Genomic DNA, 26646 nt, shown 5'->3' with positions numbered 1-26646 from the left:
TCCTGGGGGCTCCTGCTATAACAACCTGCAGTGCTCCCCAGTCTCCCCCACAATTATTATAAGCTTTGCCTTTTATACATTGATGTGCAGCACACTGGGCTGAGCTGAGTGCACACAGACTGAGTCACACTGTGTGACTGGCTGCTGCTGTGTATCGTTTTTTTTCAGGCAGAGAACGGATATAGCAGAGAACGGATATATTATATTAAAATAAATAAAAGTTAACTAACAACAACTGCACTGGTCACTGTGGTAAACTCTGTCTGACTCTGCACAATCTCTCTCTCTCTTCTAATCTAATTTCTAATGGAGAGGACGCCAGCCACGTCCTCTCCCTATCAATCTCAATGCACGTGTGAAAATGGCGGCGACGCGCGGCTCCTTATATAGAATCCGAGTCTCGCGAGAATCCGACAGCGTCATGATGACGTTCGGGCGCGCTCGGGTTAACCGAGCAAGGCGGGAGGATCCGAGTCTGCTCGGACCCGTAAAAAAAACATGAAGTTCGTGCGGGTTCGGTTTCAGAGAAACCGAACCCGCTCATCTCTAGTAAAAAGTGCACGCTGTCTGCCGCTATGTGTAACAAGGGCACGCTGTTTGCCGTTATGTGTAAAAAGGGGACACTGTCTGCCGTAATGTATAAAAAGGGGGACGCTGTCTGCCGTAATGTGTAAAAAGGGGACGCTGTCTGCCGTAATGTGTAAAAAGAGGAATCTGTTCGCTGTAAGGTGTAAAAGGGCCTCTACCTGGTGTAGTGGTGCTACTGTGCGGCGTAATTTGAAGAATGGAGACTACTGTGCACCGTTTTAGGAATTGGTATTATTTTGTGGCCACACCCCTTCCCCGCGAAGCCACGCCACTATGTATTTTTGCGCGCGCCTACGGCGCGCTCTGCCCCTGTTTTGCATGCAGGGGTGGGGCTCCGATGCCGTTTCTTGCACACAGTGCTAAAATGTCTAGTTACGGCACTGTTGCTAGGTATCCATTTCTCTGGCCCTGAGCAGGTCCCCCTCACCAGATCCTCTCAAGGGGTGAGGGGGTGGACTTGGATGGGATGGGGGGGGGGGCCCCAAAGCATTTTGTCGCACCTGGGCCCACCGCTTGCTAGTTCCGCCACTGCACACACACATACATGGAAGAACGAGGCGACACTCGGAGACTGTCAAACAGCATAACCGTGTATTGGTGCAATCAACGTTTTGAGGACCGCCTCCCCTTCATCAGGATAAATGCAATTATGAAAAAACAGTGTTTAAATAGGTAAAACTTCCCCCCCATTCGAGATTCCCCCATACGCGAACTCTGCTGGCCACGCCATCTGGGCTTCCTGCCCGGCGTCAGCAAACGCATCAGCGGATCCGGAAATGATGTTGCTTGTTTGTTGTCAGCGTTTCCATGACCACACTGCTGGGATCCGCAACGTCATTTCCGGCATATAGACAGCAGTGACGTGCGGTGAGGTGAGGCAGAGCCTTTCCTGTCATACTTACGTTTAAACCGGAGTGTTGACTGAATAAAATATATATTAAAGCTACTGATAATTTGTTTGAAATATCTTTGCATTATTCTAATCATTTTTATAGCCCAAACTCTGGAGTAAAATGTGTATGGCAGGTGAGGCAGTGCCCCCTCTGTGTATCCTTTCCAAACATCTCTAATCAAAACTCACCAGATTTTCAGGAGTTTATAATTCTGCACCTGTGTATAGTGCCCAGATGTCCCTTTGTAAATCTGGCTCTGGGGTTGGCCAGTGTCTCCTGAGCAGTGGCGTAACTAGAAATTTTCCTCCCCCAAGCCAAAAAATGCTTCGGCGCCCCTTCCCCCCCATACCCCCCATAATTGGCATTAGCAAAGGGACAAATATGTGCGCGCCGCAGGCGTGCGCCGCCAAAAATGGGTGTGGCTTTGCTAAAATGGGCGTGGCTTCGCGTAAAGGGGCGTGGTATTGCAGGAAAATACTACCTTATACCCCAGTTTTGCAACCTGCACGCCCAGACGTTGGCCACCACAGGAAAGAAAAATAATCCTGATTCATGACCCTTACATTATTTGTCATTTTTCCTCCTTATAGTAATGCCCAGTATACATTATGCCACATACTGCAGTGGCCCTTAGACATTATTCCACACACAATAATGCACATGACACAATATGCACATACTGTAATGCCCCCGACACATTATGCCACACACCGTAATGCCTGTGACACATTATGACAGGAATCGCAATGCCCGTTATACATTATGCTACACACTGCAATGCCCCCGATACATTATAGCACATACAATGTCTGTGACACAATATGACACACACCACAATGATTCTGAGACATTATACCACATACCACAATGCCCGTGATCTAGTATACAACACACCGTAATGCCCGACACATTATGACACACACCGCAATGTCCGTGATACATTATGCCACACACCGTAATGGCCATTACACATTAAGTTCTACAGTAAGGCTTCTAATTACTTTTTAATTACCTGCTCGTTGCCAGGGGTTTCATGCTCTTGGTTCCATGCACGGTGCCAGGGGTTTTCATGCTCAGGGTGTCATGCTCGTTGCCAGGGGTTTCATGCACTGGGTGTCATGCTCGTTGCCAGGGGTTTCATGCACTGGGTGTCATGCTCGTTGCTAGGGGGTAGTGCTTGTTGCTAGGGCCGTGCTCCCAGTGCCACATATGCCCCCAGTGCCAGATATTCCCCCACAGTGCCAGGTATATGCCCCCAGTGCCAGGTACATGCCCCCAGTGCCAAATATACCCCCCCCCAGTGCCACATATGCCCCCTCAGTGCCTGCTCCCCCCAGTTTCAAATATTCCTCCACAGTGCCACATATGCCCCCTCAGTGCCTGCTCCCCCACAGTGCCAGGTATATGCCCCCAGTGCCAGATATTCCCCCACAGTGCCACATATGCCCCCTCAGTGCCTGCTCCCCCCAATGCCAAATATTCCCCCACAGTGCCAGGTACATGCCCCCAGTACCAGATATTCCCCCACAGTGCTAGGTATATGCCCCCAGTGCCAGATATTCCCCCACAGTGCCAGGTATATGCCCCCAGTGCCAGACATTCCCCCACAGTGTCAGGTATATGCTCCCAGTGCCAGGTATATGCCCCCAGTGCCAGATATTCCCCCACAGTGCCAAGTATATGCCCCCAGTGTCAGACATTCCCCCACAGTGCCAAGTATATGCCCCCAGTGCCAGACATTCCCCCACAGTGCCAGGTATATGCCCCCCATGCCAGATATTTCCCCACAGTGCCAGGTATATGCCCCCAGTGCCAGGTATATGCCCCCCAGTGCCAGATCTTTCCCCATAGTGCCAGGTATATGCCCCCAGTGCCAGGTATATGCCCCCAGTGCCAGATCTTCCCCCACAGTGCCAGGTATATGCCCCCAGTGCCAGGTATATGCCCCCATTGCCAGATCTTCCCCCCACAGTGCCAGGTATATGCCCCCAGTGCCAGATCTTTCCCCACAGTGCCAGGTATATGCTCCCAGTGCCAGGTATATGCCCCCAGTGCCAGATCTTCCCCCACAGTGCCAGGTATATGCCCCCAGTGCCAGGTATATGCCCCCAGTGCCAGGTATATGCCCCCAGTGCCAGATCTTCCCCCACAGTGCCAGGTATATGCCCCCAGTGCCAGATCTTCCCCCACAGTGCCAGGTATATGCCCCCAGTGCCAGATCTTCCCCCACAGTGCCAGGTATATGCCCCCAGTGCCAGGTATATGCCCCCAGTGCCAGATCTTTCCCCACAGTGCCAGGTATATGCCCCCAGTGCCAGGTATATGCCCCCAGTGCCAGATCTTCCCCCACAGTGCCAGGTATATGCCCCCAGTGCCAGGTATATGCCCCCAGTGCCAGATCTTCCCCCACAGTGCCAGGTATATGCCCCCAGTGCCAGATCTTTCCCCACAGTGCCAGGTATATGCCCCCAGTGCCAGGTATATGCCCCCAGTGACAGATCTTCCCCCACAGTGACTGGTCTATGCCCCCAGTGCCAGGTATATGCCCCCAGTGCCAGGTATATGCCCCCAGTGCCAGATATTCCCCCACAGTGCCAGGTATATGCCCCCAGTGCCAGGTATATGCCCCCAGTGCTAGATCTTCCCCCACAGTGCCAGGTATATGCCCCAAGTGCCAGATCTTCCCCCACAGTGCCAGGTATATGCCCCCAGTGCCATGTATATGCCCCCAGTGCCAGATATTCCCCCACAGTGCCAGGTATATGCCCCCAGTGCCAGGTATATGCCCCCAGTGCCAGATCTTCCCCCACAGTGCCAGGTATATGCCCCCAATGCCAGGTATATGCCCCCAGTGCCAGATCTTCCCCCACAGTGCCAGGTATATGCCCCCAGTGCCAGATCTTCCCCCACAGTGCCAGGTATATGCTCTCAGTGCCAGGTATATGCCCCCAGTGCCAGATCTTCCCCCACAGTGCCAGGTATATGCCCCCAGTGCCAGGTATATGCCCCCAGTGCCATGTATATGCCCCCAGTGCCAGATATTCCCCAACAGTGCCAGGTATATGCCCCCAGTGCCAGGTATATGCCCCCAGTGCCAGATCTTCCCCCACAGTGGCAGGTATATGCCCCCAATGCCAGGTATATGCCCCCAGTGCCAGATCTTCCCCCATAGTGCCAGGTATATGCTCTCAGTGCCAGGTATATGCCCCCAGTGCCAGATCTTCCCCCACAGTGCAAGGTATATGCCCCCAGTGCCAGGTATATGCCCCCAGTGCCTGCTCCGCCTGCCCCCCCCCCCGCACCCCCGCACCCCCCCGCGCCCCGCACCCCCGTGTTGGAGGGACACGGAGGGTGCGGGGTTCGTGCCAATCAGAGCTCACGAACGGCACTTCCTTTATTAGACTGGCCGGGGGAGAGCCAGGAGGGACACAGGAGAGACGCGCTATGCGCTCCGTGTCCCTCCAAGTCCTTACAGCAGGGAGGGAGATCGCAGATTGACATGCGGACGCTCATCCACATGTCAACCTGTGCAAAGTCAGTGGCGCCCCCGCAGCCCCTCGCCCCCAAGCCACCGCGAGGACTGCGGGGGCAGTAGTTACGCCACTGCTCCTGAGCCATTTAGCTCACTGCACGTCCCTGATAGACAGGGAGGACAACACAGGAATATGTCTGTCCTTTGTGCAGTTATTGTACATAACAAGCACCCAGGGGCAGGTTGGGCCGCCGGAAAGTTGTGACGGTCCCTGCTCGGCCAGGACTCCTCTCAGTGACCCTGCTCCCCTCACTCCAGACCAATTCACATAACTTCAGTTACCACGGTCTGACCTTCTGTGCGTGTGCAGAAGCTCATTCAAGTCGGTGCCATCTGCAGACACAGACAGTGGGCGTCTCAGAACGCGCACATTCAGATGCACGGATGTACACCTGGGAAGGGCATTGTAGCGGCATTAGCATAAAGTCACAGACGCAACTGCTGCAAAAGGCGCAAGGAGGGCCGCAAATGCATCTCACTCAGAATCAGGCCTGTGGGGAGCCAGTTCCCACCCACTCGATAGATCCCACCCCCTCCAGAGACCCCGTCTCCTTCATGGCTGCATACAGAAATTTCCCAGTTGGGTTTTCTATCCTGATTAGCCCCCGCCTGACCCTAGACCATATTAGGGTGCAGTTATTACACAGGGGGAATGAGGATCAATGGATAATAATACACCAGTATTTCTCAGGTAAGTGGTTTCAGAAATGTGATGTCATGGCCAAAATGGTTCACATTTCACTTTGACTTATGCACAATTATTTCCAAACACAGGGGATTAGGACCAGGGGTGTATCTTCCTATTGGCCAGGATGGCACTTGCCAGGGGCGCCAGTAGAGGAGGGACGCTATCCAGAGGTGCCCCCCGCGGGCAGTAGGTACTGTAGATCACTTTTAGAGGCAGCAGCTATCCCCCCACCCCTGTGTAGTTCCTCACCAGAATGGATGCCCAGTAACGATCACAGCATGCAGCAGCGGCTGCTGGGAGGTGTAGTTTACAGTATGTAGAGTTTCTTTTCTGTATTGTGGTGCGGTGCTGGACCCCGGCGCCAATTACAGTGGCTGCTGCTGCTGCATTCTTTGATCATTAATGGGCATCCCTGCTGTTGAGTAACTACATGGGGGGGGGAGGATAGCTGCCGCCTATAGAAGTGAATCTACCTAAAAGTGCTACCTTTAATAGTAAAATCAACATGGGGAATATGTGTGTCTGGCACTGTGGGGGCATATGTGTATCTGGCACTGTGGGTGCATATGTGTATCTGGCACTGTGGGTGCATATGTGTATCTGGCACTGTGGGGGCATACATGTATCTTGTACTGTGGGGGCATATGTGTATCTGGCACTGTGGGGGCATATGTGTATCTGGCACTGTGGAGGCATACGTGTATCTGGCACTGTGGGGGCATACATGTATCTTGTACTGTGGGGGCATATGAGTATCTGGCACTGTGGGGGCATACGTATATCTTGTACTGTGGGGGCATAAGTGTATCTGGCACTGTGGGGGCATACGTGTATCTGGCACTACGGGGGCATTTGAGTGTCCAGCACTGTAGGTGCATACGAGTGTCTGGTACTGTGGGAGCATACTGTATGTGTATCTGGCACTGTGGGGGCATACGTGTATCTGGCACTGTGGGGGCATACGTGTATCTGGCACTGTGGGGGCATACGTGTATCTGGCACTGTGGGGGCATACGTGTATCTTGTACTGTGGGGGCATACGTGTATCTGGCACTGTGGGGGCATACGTGTATCTGGCACTGTGGGGGCATATGTGTATTTGGTACTATACTCGGAGGCATTATGTGTATCTGGCACTGCACTACTGGGGTCATTATGTGCATCTGACACTATACTGGGGGACATTATGTGCATCTGACACTATACTGGGGGACATTATGTGCATCTGACACTATACTCGGACATTATGTGTAAGGAGAACTACTGTGGGTATTGTGTGTAAGGCTGCTAATTGTGTGTGTGCATGTATAGGGGGTGTGATTATATATTTATAGTTTGATATCATAAAATAAAATTGTGAGGCCATGCTCACTTTCCCAGGAGCGTGCACGCCTTCCCATATATATGGGCACTACTGAGTGGCATAATGTGTATGGGGTACTATTGAGTGGCCATGCCCCTTTTTTGGTACACGTGCCTTCCCTATTTCAAATATGGTGGTGGAGCACCAGTCCTTTACTTTGCGAGGGGAGCTCGGACCCCTAAATACACCCCTGATTAGGACCACCCTTGAGAAAAACTGGGATCACTATCTAACTCATGCTGGAAAATAGATGGTAAGTGATTGAACAATGCACAAAACCCCTAATTGATAAATGTGTATTTAAATGTACAATAAGAAACCCGAAAGAACCATGGTACCATGAACAGGACACTGTAAAGAGAACATTTTAGTCATTTTGTAAATAATGAAAAACATTACACAGAGTAGTGGCAAACAGGAATTTACTGTGTTTTGCAAAAACAACAAAAACATTTTTTGTAACAGCAAAATATGATGAACTGTTATATTTCTGGCCCTGAACTTCCATGGCTTCTACCTAGGCCTTTCACTCCTGGGAGGTGGGAGGTGATGTGGTAATAGGGTTAGACAGCTCTCTACCCACAGTAGATTCCGATGGTGCTTCCATACTGGGTCTTTGACCTATTGAATGTCTTTGCAGAGATGAAGGGCCTCAATTTGTGCCCTAACTGCTTGAGTTAGGTCAAAAAGTTGGGAGTTTAGATTATTGTCCATTCGTGTATGGGTGACTTCTGCTGCTATGCTGACATTTGTTATTTTTTTTTAGTTGGTAGCCCATATTGTTTAGCTGCAGGCCCATACTGTGAAGGTGCTGCTCCACAATGTGCAATTGCTGGGTTTGTGTATCCATAAAAGACACCTGTTAGTCTCTGAAAGTGTCCAGAGAAAAGGTAAGGTCATTGGGCTGTCGGGCCATCTGGTGATGTGATCTGCTGAGGTGTGTGCTGTGTCACCAGAGGTGCACTTTCATCCTCAGGCTGCTCCAGATCAGGTGGCTCCAGGATGATCTCCTGCTGTTCTAGGCTGAGCTCATATGAGACTTGGCTTGGCAGAACATGATGTGATGGGCCTGGAATTGCAGCAAAAACGATAAGTAACTAGACTTACACATTGTTTAAAGACTGAGCACAAGCATTTACACCTGCTAACACCTTCTACTCATAACCACCCTTATGCTTACTTGGTTGCAGTCCAGACTACATAAGCAGGTTTTTGGAAATGGTCAAGACTTGCATGTGTGGACCTAACATGGTGGTAGGGACTATTTATGGTGTTTGTTTAAAGAAAGACAGAGTTTCTGCCAATTTAACAAAAAAAAATAAGTTGACATTGGCGTTGCACATTAACTAACATTGCATGGCTCAATGTGTATCTTTGCAAAAAACTCAGTATTTTTGTATTTTTAAGTATGGTTTTGTGTGGCTGCTGACCCACGCCCTAATGTCTGCTTTATCCTTTTTAGATAACTCAACAGGTTCATCCTCATCCAGACTTGGACGTGGCCTTTTGAGTGGTACATAGGACTTTTTCTGCTATGGAGAGCTGGAGAAAAAAATATGTTGTTAGAATGTTCAATGTTTGGTTAGTGTACAGCCATCATTTGCAAGAAAACACATTTGTGGGAAACTACCCTCTGACATTAGGCTGACATACACATCCAAGACTTATAGCACTGTGCAATGTTGGTTGCATGTACCTAGTAAACATTTGCATTACTGTACTCTGAAATTGAGCAGTGTTACTACACAAACATCTTGTTGTAAATATTCCAAGGTACAGTGTATTCCATACAAGCATTCTTTGTTTGCTTTGAGCACTAGGGTGGGTAGGAAGCATGGCTCCTGCTGCTGGGGCACAATATATCCCATCATGCCCTTAAAGTTTACACGTTTCTCCCTGGTCTGACAAAGTCTCAGCATCAGTGGCATAACTAGAAATTTTTATCCCCCAAGCCAAAAAATTCTTTGGGCCCCCCCTCCCCCCCCCCCCCCGCCGCATAATTGGGAGCAAGAAAGGGATAAATATGCGAGCGCCTTCGGCGTGCGCTGCAAAAAAAGGGGCGTGGTTTCGTTGGAATGGGTGTGGTTTCGCATAAAGGGGCGTGGCATTGCAGGAAAAGACTACCTTATACCCCAGTTTTGCAACCTGCACGCCCAGACGTTGGCCACCACAGGAAAGAAAAATAATCCTGATTCATGCCCCTTACATTATTTGTCATTTTTCCTCCTTATAGTAATGCCCAGTATACATTATGCCACATACTGCAATGGCCCTTAGACATTATGCCGCACACAACAATGCACATGACACAATATGCACACACTGTAATGCCCCCGACACATTATGCCACACACCGTAATGCCTGTGACACATTATGCCACACACTGTAATGGCCCCGACACATTATGACAGGAATCGCAATGCCCGTTATACATTATGCTACACACTGCAATGCCCCTGATACATTATAGCACAATGCCCGTGATATAGTATACCATACACCGTAATGCCTGTGACACATACCGCAATGCCCTGCCCGTTATACCCTATGCCACACACCGCAATTCCCGTTATGTATTATGCCACACTGCAATGACCCTGAGACATTATACCACATACCACAATGCCCGTGATATAGTATACCACACACCGTAATGCCTGACACATTATGACACACACCGCAATGTCCGTGATACATTATGCCACACACTGCAATGACCCTGAGACATTATACCACATATCACAATGCCCGCGATATAGTATACCATACACCGTAATGCCTGTGACACATTATGACACACACCGCAATGTCCGTGATACATTATGCCACACACCGTAATGCCCATTACACATTAAGTCCTACAGTAAGGCTTCTAATTACTTTTCAATTACCTTCTCGTTGTCAGGGGTTTCATGCACTGGGTGTCATGCTCGTTGCCAGGTGTTTCATGCACTGGGTGTCATGCTCGTTGTCAGGTGTTTCATGCACTGGGTGTCATGCTCGTTGCTAGGAGGTAGTCCTTGTTGCTAGGGCTGTGCTCCCAGTGCCACATATGTCCCCAGTGCCAGATATTCCCCCACGGTGCCAGGTACTCACATGCCCCCGGTGCCAAATATAGCCCCCCCCCATGTGCCAGGTACACATATACCCCCCACCAGTGCCACATATGCCCCCAGTGCCAGATATTCCCCCCAGTGCCAGATATGCCCCCAGTGCCAGATATGCCCCCCCAGTGCCACATATGCCCCCAGTGCCAGATATTCCCCCCATGCCAGATATGCTGCCAGTGCCATATATTCCCCCCCAGTGCCACATATGCCCCCAGTGCCAGATATTCCCCCAGTGCCAGATATGCCGCCAGTGCCATATATTCCCCCCAGCGCCAGATATTCCCCCCCAGTGCCACATATGCCCCCAGTGCCAGATATTCCCCCCATGCCAGATATGCCGCAAGTGCCATATATTCCCCCCCAGTGCCACATATGCCCCCAGTGCCAGATATTCCCCCAGTGCCAGATATGCCGCCAGTGCCATATATTACCCCCCAGTGCCAGATATTCCCCCCCAGTGCCATATATTCCCCACTGACATATATGCCCCCAGTGCCAGATATTCCCCCCGAGTGCCATATATGCCCCCAGTGTCAGATATGCCCCCCGTGCCATATATGCCCCCAATGCCAGATATTTCACCCCAGTGCCATATATCCCCCCACCCCAGTGACAGATATTCCCCCCCAGTGCCATATATGCCCCCAGTGCCAGATATTCTCCCCCAGTGTGATATATGCCCCAGGGCCAGATATTCCCTCCCAGTGCCAGATATCCCCCCGCCCCCAGTGCCAGATATTCCCCCCCAGTGCCAGACATCCCCCCCCAAGTGCCATATATCCACCCCCGTGCCAGATATCCCCCCCCCCAGTGCCATATATGCCCCAGTGCCAGATATCCCCCCCGTGCCAGACACCCCCCCCAGTGCCAGATATGCCCTAATGCCAGATATCCCCCCCCCAGTGCCATATATGCCCCAGTGCCAGATATTCCCCCCGAGTGCCATATATGCCCCCAGTGCCAGATATTCTCCCCCAGTGTGATATATGCCCCAGGGCCAGATATTCCCTCCCAGTGCCAGATATCCCCCCGCCCCCAGTGCCAGATATTCCCCCCCAGTGCCAGACATCCCCCCCAAGTGCCATATATCCACCCCCGTGCCAGATATCCCCCCCCCAGTGCCATATATGCCCCAGTGCCAGATATCCCCCCGTGCCAGACACCCCCCCCCCCAGTGCCAGATATGCCCTAATGCCAGATATCCCCCCCCCAGTGCCATATATGCCCCAGTGCCAGATATTCCCCCCGAGTGCCATATATGCCCCCAGTGCCAGATATGCCCCCCGTGCCATATATGCCCCCCGTGCCAGATATTCCACCCCAGTGCCATATATCCCCCCACCCCAGTGACAGATATTCCCCCCAGTGCCATATATGCCCCCAGTGCCAGATATTCTCCCCCAGTGTGATATATGCCCCAGGGCCAGATATTCCCTCCCAGTGCCAGATATCCCCCCGCCCCCAGTGCCAGATATTCCCCCCCAGTGCCAGACATCCCCCCCCAAGTGCCATATATCCACCCCCGTGCCAGATATCCCCCCCCAGTGCCATATATGCCCCAGTGCCAGATATCCCCCCGTGCCAGACACCCCCCCCCCCAGTGCCAGATATGCCCTAGTGCCAGATATCCCCCCCCCAGTGCCATATATGCCCCAGTGCCAGACATCCCCCCCCAGTGCCAGATATGCCCCAGTGCCAGATATCCCCCCTAGTGCCAGACATCCCCCCCCCAGTGCCATATATGCCCCAGTGCCAAACACCCCCCCCAGTGCCATATATGCCCCAGTGCCAGACATCCCCCCCAGTGCCAGATATGCCCCAGTGCCAGATATTCCCCCCAGTGCCGCCACCGCCGCTTGTTGGAGGGACACGGAGGGCGCAGCGTGTGCCTCTCCTGTGTCCCTCCTGCTGCATCATCTCCGGCGGCCGCGGGTCTGATAGGGGGAAGTGCCGGTTTGTGAGTCAATTAGAGCTTACGAACGGCACTTCCCCATATTAGACCCGCGGGCCACCAGAGATGATGCAGGACTCAGGAGGGACACAGGAGAGGCACAAGCTGCGCCCACCGTGTCCCTCCAATAAAAGGCGGAGGGAAGGAGAAAGCAGACTGACATGCGGACGCTCGTCCGCATGTCAGTCTGCTGTAATCAGTGGCGCCCCCGCAGCCCCTCGCCCCCAAGCCACCGCGAGGACTGCGGGGGCAGTAGTTACGCCACTGCTCAGCATGCTAAAATGTGTTGTTCTACAGTAGAAGATTACTGACCATCCCTGGAGTACCACAAACATTAAGCAAAACCCCTATGTTACACATAAATGTATGTTACTCAACTTTAAGGGTTCTCACCAGAGTTGCAGCAGAGGCAAAACTAGCATGGGTCGATTGGGGGTGTGTGGCACGCCCAGCAAAGGGGGGTGCAACTGACCATGGCATCGTGCCTGTACTGCTCCCCATGACCTCCCCACAATCCTTACTGATCATGCCCCCGCAAAAGGAATGGTAATGTGTGGGATATGTGGTTTATTTTTTATTTCTCAGACCCTGAGCAGTAAAAAGTAAACTACAAATCCCATGATGCATTGCACTCCTTAAAGATGGCTGCTGCTGAAGCAAACAGCATGTGAGTTTAGGGGGGAGTGTGTGTGTGTGTGTGTGTGTGTGTGTGTGTGTGTGTGTGTGTGTATATGTATGTAAATACGTGTGTTTTGCTGCTGTGCATGTGGTATGAGATGCAGGAGGATATAATGGGGGTATTTCTGAGTTGATCGCAGAAGCAAATTTGTTAGCAGTTGGATAAAACCATGGGGGTTATTCCAAGTTAATCGCTCGCTGACGATTTTCGCAGCGCAGCGATCAGGTTTCTACTGAGCATGCGTATGCACCGCAATGTGCACGCGCGTCGTATGGGTACAAAGCCCATTCTTGCTGAGCAAAAGATTTAACAAAGAATCCATTCGCACACAGCCGATCGCAAGGAGATTGACAGAAAGAGGGCGTTTATGGGTGTCAACTGACCATTTTCTGTCAGTGGTAGGGAAAATGCAGGCGTGTACGGGTGTTTGGAGGGCGGGTGTCTGACGTCAATTCCGGCACCAAAAAGACTGAATTGATAGCAAGGGCTGAGTAAGTCCAGCGCTACTCAGAAACTGCACAAACTATTTTTGCAGAGCTCGGCTGCACAGGCGTTCACACACTTGCAAAGCGAAAATACACACCCCATGGGCGTGACTATGCACTTGCATGGCTGCTAAAAGTAGCTCGCAAGCGATCAACTCGTAATGACCACCCATATGCACTGCAGGTGGGGCAGATGTAACATGTGCAGAGATAGATAGATTTGGGTGGGTTATATTGTTTCTGTGCAGGGTAAATACTGGATGCTTTATTTTTACACTGCAATTTAGATTTCAGTTTGAACACACCACACCCAAATCTAACTCTCTCTGCACATGTTATATCTGCCTCCCCTGCAGTGCACATGGTTTTGCACAACTGCAATGATCAACCCTGAATTACCCCCAATGTGCTGAGTGAGATGCAGGAGGAGTTGGTGTGCTGAGAGAGATGCAGGGAGGATTTGGTGTGCTGAGAGAGATGCAGGAGGAGTTGGTGTGCTGAGAGAGATGCAGGAGGAGTTGGTGTGCTGAGAGAGATGCAGGAGGAGTTGGTGAGCTGAGAGAGATGCAGGGAGGATTTGGTGTGCTGAGAGAGATGCAGGAGGAGTTGGTGTGCTGAGAGAGATGCAGGAGGAGTTGGTGTGCTGAGAGAGATGCAGGGAGGATTTGGTGTGCTGAGAGAGATGCAGGAGGAGTTGGTGTGCTGAGAGAGATGCAGGAGGAGTTGGTGTGCTGAGAGAGATGCAGGGAGGATTTGGTGTACTGAGAGAGATGCAGGGAGGATTTGGTGTGCTGAGAGAGATGCAGGGAGGATTTGGTGTGCTGAGAGAGATGCAGGAGGAGTTGGTGTGCTGAGAGAGATGCAGGGAGGAGTTGGTGTGCTGAGAGAGATGCAGGAGGAGTTGGTGTGCTGAGAGAGATGCAGGGAGGATTTGGTGTGCTGAGAGAGATGCAGGGAGGATTTGGTGTGCTGAGAGAGATGCAGGGAGGATTTGGTGTGCTGAGAGAGATGCAGGGAGGATTTGGTGTGCTGAGAGAGATGCAGGAGGAGTTGGTGTGCTGAGAGAGATGCAGGAGGAGATGGTGTGCTGAGAGAGATGCAGGAGGAGTTGGTGTGCTGAGAGAGATGCAGGAGGAGATGGTGTGCTGAGAGAGATGCAGGAGGAGTTGGTGTGCTGAGAGAGATGCAGGGAGGAGTTGGTGTGCTGAGAGAGATGCAGGGAGGAGTTGGTATGCTGAGAGAGATGCAGGAGGAGTTGGTGTGCTGAGAGAGATGCAGGGAGGAGTTGGTGTGCTGAGAGAGATGCAGGAGGAGTTGGTGTGCTGAGAAAGATGCAGGGAGGAGTTGGTGTGCTGATAGATGACACAGGGGAGATGACGCAAAGGGTTGATGTGCTGAGAGAGATGTAGTGGGGAGATGGTGTGCTGAGAGAGATACAGTGGGGAGATGGTGTGCTGAGAGAGTTGCAGGAGGAGTTGGTGTGCTGAGAGAGATGCAGGAGGAGTTGGTGTGCTGAGAGATGCAAGGAAAGTATGTGTGCTGAGAGAGATGCAGGAGGAGTTGGTGTGCTGAGAGAGATGCAGGAGGAGTTGGTGTGCTGAGAGAGATGCAGGGAGGAGTTGGTGTGCTGATAGATGACACAGGGGAGATGACGCAGAGGGTTGATGTGCTGAGAGAGATGCAGGAGGAGTTGGTGTGCTGAGAGAGATGCAGTGGGGAGATGGTGTGCTGAGAGAGATACAGTGGGGAGATGGTGTGCTGAGAGAGATGCATGGAGGAGTGGGTGTGCTTAGAGAGATGCAGTGGTGAGTTGGTGTGCTGAGAGAGATGCAGGGAGGAGTTGGTGTGCTGAGAGAGATGCAGGAGGAGTTGGTGTGCTGAGAGAGATGCAGGGAGGAGTTGGTGTGCTGAGAAAGATGCAGGGGGAGATGGTGTGCTGAGAGAGGTGCAGGAGGAGTTGGTGTGCTGAGAGAGATGCAGGAGGAGTGGGTGTGCTGATAGAGATGTAGGAGGAGTTGGTGTGCTGAGAGAGATACAGAGAGGAGTTTGTGTGTTGAGAGAGATGCAGGGAGGAGATGGTGTGCTGAGAGAGATGCAGTGAGGAGTTGGTGTGTTGAGAGTGATGCTGGGGGGATTATGGTGTGCTGAGAGAGATGCAGGGAGGAGTTGGTATGCTGAGAGAGATGCAGGGATGAGTTGGTGTGCTGAGTGAGATGCAGGGAGGATTTGGTGTGCTGAGAGTGATGCAGGGGGGATAGGGTGGGCTGAGAGAGATGCAGGAGGAGTTGGTGTGCTGAGAGAGATGCAGGGAGGAGTTGTTGTGCTGAGAGTGATGCAGCTGGGATATGGTGTGCTGAGAGAGATGCAGGAGGAGTTGGTGTGCTGAGAGAGATGCAGGAGGAGTTGGTGTGCTGAGAGAGATGCAGGGAGGAGTTGGTGTGCTGAGAGAGATGCAGGAGGAGTTGGTGTGCTGAGCGAGAAGCAGGGAGGAGATGGTGTGCTGAGAGGGATGCCGGGGGATATGGTGTGCTGAGAGAGATTCAGGGAGGAGTTGGTGTGCTGAGAGAGATGCAGTGGTGAGTTGTTGTGCTGAGAGAGATGCAGGGAGGAGTTGGTGTGCTGAGAGAGATGCAGTGGTCAGTTGGTGTGCTATGAGAGTTGCAGGGAGGAGTTGGTGTGCTGAGAGAGATGCAGGGAGGAGTTGGTGTGCTGAGAGAGATGCAGGTGGAGTTGGTGTGCTGAGAGAGATACAGAGAGGAGTTTGTGTGTTGAGAGAGATGCAGGGAGGAGATGGTGTGCTGAGAGAGATGCAAGGGGGAGATGGTGTGCTGAGAGAGATGCAGTGAGGAGTTGGTGTGTTGAGAGTGATGCTGGGGGGATTCTGGTGTGCTGAGAGAGATGCAGGGAGGAGTTGGTATGCTGAGAGAGATGCAGGGAGGATTTGGTGTGCTGAGAGTGATGCAGGGGGGATAGGGTGTGCTGAGAGAGATGCAGGAGGAGTTGGTGTGCTGAGAGAGATGCAGGAGGAGTTGGTGTGCTGAGAGAGATGCAGGGAGGAGTTGGTGTGCTGAGAGAGATGCAGGAGGAGTTGGTGTGCTGAGCGAGAAGCAGGGAGGAGATGGTGTGCTGAGAGGGATGCCGGGGGATATGGTGTGCTGAGAGAGATTCAGGGAGGAGTTGGTGTGCTGAGAGAGATGCAGTGGTGAGTTGTTGTGCTGAGAGAGATGCAGGGAGGAGTTGGTGTGCTGAGAGAGATGCAGTGGTGAGTTGGTGTGCTATGAGAGTTGCAGGGAGGAGTTGGTGTGCTGAGAGAGATGCAGGGAGGAGTTGGTGTGCTGAGAGAGATGCAGGTGGAGTTGGTGTGCTGAGAGAGATACAGAGAGGAGTTTGTGTGTTGAGAGAGATGCAGGGAGGAGATGGTGTGCTGAGAGAGATGCAAGGGGGAGATGGTGTGCTGAGAGAGATGCAGTGAGGAGTTGGTGTGTTGAGAGTGATGCTGGGGGGATTATGGTGTGCTGAGAGAGATGCAGGGAGGAGTTGGTATGCTGAGAGAGATGCAGGGAGGATTTGGTGTGCTGAGAGTGATGCAGGGGGGATAGGGTGTGCTGAGAGAGATGCAGGAGGAGTTGGTGTGCTGAGAGAGATGCAGGGAGGAGTTGTTGTGCTGAGAGTGATGCAGCTGCGATATGGTGTGCTGAGAGAGATGCAGGAGGAGTTGGTGTGCTGAGAGAGATGCAGGAGGAGTTGGTGTGCTGAGAGAGATGCAGGGAGGAGTTGGTGTGCTGAGAGAGATGCAGGAGGAGTTGGTGTGCTGAGCGAGAAGCAGGGAGGAGATGGTGTGCTGAGAGGGATGCCGGGGGATATGGTGTGCTGAGAGAGATTCAGGGAGGAGTTGGTGTGCTGAGAGAGATGCAGTGGTGAGTTGTTGTGCTGAGAGAGATGCAGGGAGGAGTTGGTGTGCTGAGAGAGATGCAGTGGTGAGTTGGTGTGCTATGAGAGTTGCAGGGAGGAGTTGGTGTGCTGAGAGAGATGCAGGTGGAGTTGGTGTGCGGAGAGTGATGCAGGGAGGAGTTGGTATTCTGAGAGAGATGCAGGGAGGAGTTGGTGTGCTGAGAGAGATGGAGTGGTGAGTTGGTGTGCTGAGAGAGAGATGCAGTGGTGAGTTGGTGTTTTGAGAGAGATGCAGGGGGGACATGGTGTGCTGAGAGAGAGATGCAGTTGTGAGTTGGTGTGTTGAGAGAGATGCAGTCGGGAGATGGTCTTCTGAGAGATAGATGCAGTGGTGAGTTGGTGTGCTGAGAGCGAGATGCAGTGGTGAGTTGGTGTGTTGAGAGTGATGCAGGGGGGAGATGGTGTGTTGAGAGAGATGCAGGAGGAGTTGGTGTGCTGAGAGAGATGCAGGGGGAGATGGTCTGCTGAGAGAGATGCAGGGCGGAGTTGGTGTGCTGAGAGAGATGCGGGGGGGAGATGGTGTGCTGAGAGTGATGTAGGGAGGAGTTGGTGTGCTGAGAGAGATGCAGGGGGGAGATGGTGTGCTGAGAGAGATGCAGGGAGGAGTTGGTTTGGTACCCTAGTCTTAAACACAAAACAACACAAATACCCAACGGCACAGCACCTGAAAACGCTGCCGCCGAAAAACCTGCCACCTGCAGCATGCGTAGGTGCCCCCATCCGCAATGAACGGGTACCCCCGCCCTAAAACCACCATACAACGCACAGTCCCCGCGGCCCAGCATTCAAAGCGCTGCCGTTGAAGAACTTGCCGCAGCACACGCAACAGCCCCGATCCGCAAGGAATGGGTATCATAGCCCGAAAACCTTATCCAATCGTACCGAGGCTGTATATCACACAGACTCCCAGCAGCCCAGCACCCGAATTGCTGCCGCTGTAGAAACCGCCGTTGCAGCATGCGCAGCAGCCCCAATCCGCAAGGAAATGGTTTTCATAGCCAAAAAACCTTATCCAAACGCGGAGGCTGTATACCACGCATATCCCCAGCAGCCCAGCATCTAACGCTGTCACCAGAGAACCCACCACCGCAGCAGGCGTAGCCGCCCCAATCCGCAAACAATGGGTACCCTGGTCCCCCCACTGCAAGCCCCCGGCAACCACCATAGCCGTAACACTACAGAAAACTGAAAAACTAGCGAAGAGGACCCAGGAGGGCACACAAAAGAACATGGCCATCTCCTAAAGACTGCACCGGACACATACCCTCGCCAAGGGCAATGTGCCACCATCCGTAGTCGCCTGCGCTCTAAAGGGGAGGCAACTAATGACCCTGGCCATCCCAATCCCTTGCAGAACTTGCAAGTCTGCACAGGAAAATATGGAACGCTTCACGATTTGCCTGGAATCCTTGCGCAGGGGCCATGCTAATCTTCTCTGTATTGTTCCATTTTCAGCACATGTGCTGCAAAACCGACCCCCATCTAGGCGCCCCACCATAAAACACCACTGAAAGGCAAGCCGGAGTACAAAGACGACCTGCCACCGGCCACCACCCCACTGATCCGGAACGCCCCAATGAAAAACCAGCGCAAAAGCTAGCCCGCAAACCTCATGAACCAGACTACGCCCCGCCTGGCCGGACCCTAACGGGGCCAACAAACTTCATCTAATTATACCTAAATCAATGTGCCCACTCAAAAGCTGCAGCCACAGGGCGCCCCGTCGCCCATCCCATTAGGGCCATGAATAGTACGAAAGACCTGATAGAGCAGCCAGCCGCAGTAGTACGGAGCGAAAAGAAGTGCCCGCAAGGGCAGACGTCCTGGCTGCCCTAGACCTGCCATCCCGGGGGGAAAAAAACAAAGGCCCTCAAAGTACCTAAGGTGACCCAATAAAACCAACCTGCCGGAGTAAACAAACCTACCCAAGAAAGCCAATGAATCCCGGCAATCCGAGCCATCGTCCAGAGCATGGGAGGAGCCACCACTGGCCCGTCCAAGCAGCTGGACTAACTTGGCCATTCGCCAGAAACTAGTCAGGCACAAAAATAAACATCAACAGCCGCCCCAGGCACCAACGCACGGAATTTAGCAAAGGAAGCACAACCATGCCTTGCCACCCCAGGGGCCATGCCCGGGTCACAAGGCTGGCAAACAAATGTTGCGCCGCCAACATCTGGAACCAGACGACATAACAGGTGGAGGGCCGAGGGGGATGAAGGACGCCGATCATGAAAAGCGTAAACCACCCCCAGGTAAGCGCCCAGAGAAAGAAAACAAGGCCCCGAGCCATCACCGGAAGCGGCCTGTAGGCACCCATGCAAAAACGTGCAGAATTAAACAAAACAGGTGAACAGAATAACCTACGCAGAAAAACTCTCCCCAACGGAAAAACCCAGAAATCGAAAACGGATACCGGGGCACGGAAAGAAGGTGAAAAGAGGACGCAACGTCCAGCTCTAATCAGCAGGAAACACAACTGCAATATAACCCAAACGCAGCGATTCATCAAAAGACAGATAACGCTCCCTGCAGGAAGCATCCGGAAAGGCATTAGAAACTAAAACCCCATGTGGGTGAGACAAAGGTGACAGAAATGGGCACCCACCCTGGAACCTACCGGTAACAGCGGAAGGGCCTTCCATGCTACCTACCCTGGCCCCTGAAGGAGCGGAAAGTGTTCCACTCGCGACCTCGGTGCATCCCCGACTGGGTGACCGCCCCGCAAGGGTGGCGAACACGATAATTTACCCCCACCCTGCGCCTGCCATAATCCGTAGCAAACACTAACCCTCAGCCCCCCTAGGGCGGGAGCCCGTGCCAATAGGATAGTCCATGGTCCTAGCACCAGCATGGCAGGCAGAAACCCTGATATTAAAAGGCCCATGCTTCCCCGACCGAGCTAGCTGCAACCACCAAGAAAATCGCGCGTCCCCAGCTGCTAGCCTATCACGGCCATGTAGCACGACCCTCGTAATGTAGAACATGGCCACACAACCCTTTGTAATCGTATCCACTACCTATCCTGCTAAAATAAAATGGCACCTACGACCTACCAGTATATTTGCGGATTAGCGAGGACCCCATGTATGTATGGGGAGAATGTAAGAATGCCGAGCCGTACCCAGCCATAGAGGCCGAGACACGGACCCAAGGCCTCATAGCCCGGCAGCCACACAGGAAGGGGCACGCAGGACAGCAGGGCTGGAGAGGGGAAAAATGGACAGGAGAGGGAGGGGGAGAGGAGGCAGCGAGGTGGGAATTAATAAAACAGTGTGGGACAATTAAAACAGAAACCATGAGAAAAATAAAGAAAACAGGCACAGAGCCTGTGTCACTTAGCTGTCCAAATGGCAAGAGGAAGTATGAAGCGCATGACCCAAGCTTTTATATGCACTGAAGCCTACACCCACAAATACTGATGGACAAGGAAAACAACCTATGGAAAATTCCCAAGGTCCCTTGGAAAAACTACCTAGCAACTGCTTTGTCATAAACAACCAATCACAATAAATGGGGCTCTTATCTGGTCTCGTGCTTGTTCAGCCCTCAGCCAAATATAAGCTCTGGTGCTGGGCATGTGACATTGAGGTACCTGAAGCAGGCAGGTACACTTGTATTGCCCATATCATGCCAAACTCCAAACACATGGCATTGTGCATATGTGGAATGTGTGTATATGTTACCGGTCCTGCCATTAGCCAGGTGTCAGGCTCTGGTAAGAGCTACCAGTCCTGCAACCTTTACAGTGAGAGATGGGCCCGGTGCACCAGCCTCCAGAATCTCTGTATCTGATACTACCGCATATCCCATACAGAGTCATCCTGTAAGAACTGCCAGTTGTGTAGAGTGTAAGCTCTGTGTCAGAGATATCCATTCTGATTTCTTATCTCCAAATCCTGAGGCTCTCTATCCATCCCCTGGTACTCCTGGAACACATAAGGTAACAGAGCAGCGGGATTTAGTATTCCACACCTGACAATAGGGATAATTGTGGGGCAATGGGGGTAATTCATCCTGCATCATTGCAGCGGCAGCGATCGCAGTCTGAATTACTATGCGCAGTGCGCACGCACGGCAGGCGCAATGTGCATGTGCAGCCAGTGAGATGTGAAATCAGACATAGGAGGTTATGGGGCAGGAGGGGGCGTGCCAATGGCGATAGAACGCCATTGGCAGGGCGCGGTCCGTACAGCGGAGAGACATGTCTGGACTATTAAGGGGGAGGGCTGCGTCGGCTGCGTGATGTCACACGCAGCCGCTGTGACCCGGGATGCGGAGGTTAGCCCCCTGCCAGCACGCAGGAGCTGCGCTTGCAGGGAGCTACTTGTCAGGTACAAAAGCATCACTGCCGCGCCTGACATGCGGGGCAGACTAGCGCTGTGCTGGGCGTCCCCCCGCATGTCAGAGAAACTGATCGCAGATGTGTGAAATTTAGCACATCTGCGATCGGGTCTGAATAACCCCCTATGGCCAGGAGCAAAAGCTCTAAGAGAGAACCGTGCACTGACGATGTGTATCACCTGTGAGGTCTTGAGAAAAGCATCATGGACACATAGTGTAAGGGGGCATTGTAGTATAATATCCGGCACCTTCTATACTAAGGCTGCAGCAGCCACCACAGCCCCTACACATGTGGGTAAAGGGAAACCTGCAACTGTATTACCCAATGGTTCTATGTGAATATCCATGTATTTGTGTTTAAACTCCCAAAGCAGCTGCTTGCTGTTCATTAGAAAAGAGACACAAAGGTTTGGTGTAACTGGTATACCCTATGCCGGGACTTCAGACAATTCTGGGATCCACTGTCTACAGTACCCACATAATGTTACTGGGATTATACATTTAATTGGTAACCTACCTGTGTATCCGTACCGTTTCACCAAACCAATTCCTTCACCTTCTTTCACGTAACCCTTACCATCCAGGAGCGTCCCTTCTCATCTTTAGCGCTATTATAGGTTACAGTCAATTTCTCAGCACATTCATATAACTTGCTCACACCCTCCATGTCACTTACTTACTAATGCTCTTTAATCCCATACTAATACTTAATAAAAAATGATGACACGTCTGCCAAAATGAAGACCCCCAAACACCTACCCAGAGCTATCTGTCCTCATTATCAGATCAACATCTTCACGCCGCCAACAAGTCATTATCAGATACCTGTAACTCAGCAAATCCTTTCCACATTACAGTAAAGAGCCATGAGTTGGGAATGCGAGTCAGGAGACTGCCGGTCAGCCTACCTCCGCTGGTATTCCGGCAGTGGAATGCCGGTGGGGTGGGGTGAGCGCTACAAGCCCCTTGCAGGCTCGCCATGCTGCAGGCTGCAGGCTCGGTGGCAACCTGTGGTCACCACAGGAACTATTCCCACTCTATGGGTGGTGTGGACACCCACGAGTGGGAATAGTTCCTGCTAGTTGACATGCCAACTGTCGTGATTCTCAGGGGTCGGGATGTAGGGGGAGGTGTTGCGACCGGCGGTCTCCTGACCACCGGTTACGTAACTACAGTACATCCCATAGCCACAGCCGTGGACTTCACTCTTAGGGCGGGATGTATTAAGATACATTGCCGCCCCTCGCCGCTTACCGCAGCGAATGTTAATCGCATATGTACTAAAATATGCGATCAATATCGCAATGCGGAGATGGAGGCCCCCCACGATACCTGTGAGGTGGTGTGCAAGAGATCTTCGTCACATCCCTGAGGTCCCCACACTGCCTTGATGCCGGGAAGCAGCAGCGGGCTGCCCCCGGCACCTCCATCTACCCCCTGCAGCTGGAAGGACGTCCGGCTGTGTTGCTAGGGGGAGGAGGAGATTACATTCCGGGTCCAGGGCAGCCTGGAGAAAGGTAAGCCAGGGGGGAGGGGGGTCGGCATCTGCGGCAGGGTCGGCAGGGTCGGCGGGTTGCGGCGGTTGGTGATAAGTAGCCCATAGGCTTCTATAGGGTATTGCCATCCAGAGATGGCGATACCCTGGACCGCGAAAACGCGGCGGTACGGTCTTAGTAAATTTGAAAATGCGGTAAAACCTCCATTTTCTGAGGTTTTACAGCATTTTTCCTGTAGTACATCCCACCCTCAGTCTATAATATTACCCCCTGTTTGTTTCCCCATACACCATCCTTCCATAAAAGATATTAAACAAATCAAATGCAACAACAATACCAGATACCTATCTCACCAACTTTTATTGTCCATACTCCTAAAATGTTAACAATAAAAAAATATTTATCCTGCAAAAACAAATATTAAACAATATTTCAATTGACTTTAATTAATGAGGAAAAAATCAGCCACGGACAATGTTGTAGGACTTAAAAGATCAGAGTCCAATTCCTCAAATCTCAGAAGGATCAAAACTACGTTTTTCATAAAATGTCAGCAGAAACTGATCTGCGTCAATCAGACCATCCACTAAATCTAACAGCCAAACACAAACAACTGAAACACATCTGCCCCCCCCCCCCCCCCCCCCCCCCCCAACCGCGGGCTTCCAGCAAAGGTGAGGAAGGAGGAGAGGGAATGTGGGGGAAAGTACGTGTGCAGCCTTCTGGACACCTCACACATATTACCTGCACTGCATTCTGTGGCCCTATACTGTGTGTTGTTCACTTGTGTCACAGGAACTTTTCTAATCCTAACTCCAGGCGGCAACCAGAAGTAATACCCGGGTAGGATTTTTACCAGAATCTACTGCCATGAAGGTCACACACATACTTCCATGAAGGTCACACACATACTGCCCTGAAGGTCACACACATACTGTCCTGAAGGTCACACACATACTGTCCTGAAGGTCACACACATACTGCCCTGAAGGTCACGCACATACTGCTGTGAAGGTCACACACATACTGCCCTGAAGGTCACACACATACTGCCCTGAAGGTCACACACATACTGCTGTGAAGGTCACACACATACTGCTGTCAAGGTCACACACATACACATATGCACATGCACACACATACACACATGCACACACATATACACATACGCACATGCACACACATACGCACATGTACGCACCTTTCAAACTGGTTTGCACATTTTTTATGTCAGCATGAACAGAAAAAGAAAGAGAAAATATCAATGCAATTCTTTGATACTTAAAAGTTCAAGAAACTCTACGCACAAGCAATTATAACAATAAAAGTTTATTCAATATCTAACAGATAATGCAATCCCTTAATAATAAAATATCAATACAGTAATCATTTCAGAAATCAGGCTGCCAACAAAAGAAGACTGCAAGTATTATCACCAGAGGCGGAACTACCGCCAGTGCAAGCAGTGCGTTGCACTGGGGCCCACCTCTGTCAAGGGGCCCAAGCATGTAATGAGTCAAACTGACTCATTACATGCCGCTGTGTGCTGCAGGCAACCGCTGCCCGCAGCGCACAGCCGCCCACAGAGGAGAGGAGCAGCGGCACGGACGGGGGAAGGAGGAGGAGGGAGCCGCAGCAGCACTTTGTTACTGGTGGAGGTGCTGCTGCTGCTGCCCCTGCCCCTCTGCTTCCCTATAGGCTGTCTTCCGAGAACAGCCTATAGTGAAGCAGAGGGGAAGCAGCAGCAGCTCCTCCACCAGTAACACAGCGCTGCTGCGGCTCCCTTCTCCACCTCCTCTACTACCCGGGAATCGTCTGATGCTGCACCGAGGAGCCTGAGCCAGCGGAGAGGGTAAGTATAATTCTTTCTTTCTTTCTTTCTTTCTTTCTTTCTTTCTTTCTTTCTTTCTTTCTTTCTTTCTTTCTTTCTTTCTTTCTTTAAAGAGGGACTGTGTAAAAACAGGGAATCTGCTTGCCGCAATGTGTAAAAACGGGGAATCTGCTTTCCGCAATGTGTAAAAACGGGGAATCTGTCTGCCGCTATGAGACTGGGTTCAGGGGACTCTGGCTCATGTGCTGTGTGTCGTGATCAACTACGTCTGACATGGACATTCTAATGACTCAGAATTGGGCCCAAAGTGAAAGAGGATAAAATAAAATATATAATATCTAGTGACATTATACACTGTTCTAATAACTACGGCATACTTACATACTTCCTGACTGCTCTCTCCGGGAGAGAGCAGCCAGCTCGACTCAGCAGGGGGGCAGGACAATGACGAGCAGAGGAGGCAGGGTGGAGGCGGGGCTGTGGCGTATGGGGGCGGAGTTACAGCTGCATGACATTTAAGCCATGCCCCCACTCGGTAATGCCGATATTACTGGCATTACACTGAAGGGGGCGTGGCTATGATAACGCGATTCAACAAGAATCGCGTCATCGAATACCGGGACTGCTCACTTTACTATCAAAGTGGGCGGCCGGGCAGGGGGGGGACACAGAAGAATCAGGAGACTTGCCTGCTCTTCCCGGGGGCCGGGAGGGTCACCCGATTTTCGGGAGCCTCCCGGCCATTGCGGGAGAGTAGGCAAGTATGAACTACTGATATTACACCTGCTCACATAAATGATATCACTCAGAAACAAGCTTGTGATATTACATGAGTCTGTACCCTGCACTTACCCTGCTCTCTCCTACTGACACCGACCCAAATTCCCTTCCTAGAGTCACAGTAATTACAGAAACAGTTCTTACCCCAAACACATCCGATTAGGGGGAGCGACTTCTTGTTTAAAGTGTTTTATCATAGACTGCACAGTGAATATTCCTCCTATAATAATATCTCCTCCCTTTGAGTATTTGTACTCTAACACATATTCCTCCATAGTGAGACGACAGCCGGGTGCTGAGGTCGGAGCTTCAGATTTGCAGCTGAGAACACACAGAACCAGGATCCAGAATAACTTCATTAATAAGGCAGATGGTATGTTGCTTTATCTCTGGAATATTGCAGAGATTGTGTCCTCTCCCTGCAGACTCAGCAGTGACAGCGGCATGTAGTGTAATGAGGAGATCAGCAGTCTGTAAGGGATGAGACCGGCAGAGGATTTATATGTTACATCGTCTATTCCTATGCTCAGAGAAAAAACTGAAGAGTTATTCTTACAGGTAAAAACAAGTAGTAAAATAGAAATAACACTCAGGGGTCGTCCCACCGTTATATCGGCTATATTTCCCATTACAATTGTGACTGTACTATTATCAAGTTTTATTCTCTGCATACTGTATGTTCTTAAATACATTACACTGTATCTAACAGAAAGTCTGAAGTAGACGCACATACTGTATGAACTAAAGCAATGTTTGTAATGTTAGTGTTTTGATGTGGCCGCTGCCGTGCTGACCGCTGCACCTCTGTGGGTCTCCGGTATGCTGGCAGTGGCTGCTAAGGTGGCTGGCATTTTTACTGCAGCTGCGGCAGTGAGTCCCTTGCCGTTCGCAGTCCGTGAGCGCCACCATTGTCCAAGTGGTCAGCTGATTATAGCAGCCAGTCACTGGAGGCAA

The 26646-nt window shown here is 51.7% G+C and overlaps 1 long non-coding RNA gene and 1 other non-coding gene across 2 annotated transcripts; both read right to left on the bottom strand.

Moving 5' to 3' along the window:
* Positions 1-7469: 7469 nt before the first annotated feature.
* Positions 7470-25347, bottom strand: LOC135020470 (uncharacterized). The gene is made up of 2 exons (XR_010222359.1): positions 25294-25347; positions 7470-8133 (listed from the first exon to the last, which is right to left on the bottom strand). It is a non-coding gene; the product is annotated as an uncharacterized LOC135020470 (long non-coding RNA).
* On the bottom strand, positions 18615-18717 carry LOC134932562 (U6 spliceosomal RNA). Its single transcript, XR_010179397.1, has one exon. It is a non-coding gene; the product is annotated as a U6 spliceosomal RNA (small nuclear RNA).
* Positions 25348-26646: the final 1299 nt, after the last annotated feature.

The sequence above is a fragment of the Pseudophryne corroboree genome, chromosome 1 (assembly GCF_028390025.1).
Source record: "Pseudophryne corroboree isolate aPseCor3 chromosome 1, aPseCor3.hap2, whole genome shotgun sequence".
Taxonomy (NCBI): domain Eukaryota; kingdom Metazoa; phylum Chordata; class Amphibia; order Anura; family Myobatrachidae; genus Pseudophryne; species Pseudophryne corroboree.
The sequence above is the reverse complement of the archived record's forward strand: the minus strand, read 5'-3'. Positions and strand labels throughout refer to the sequence as shown.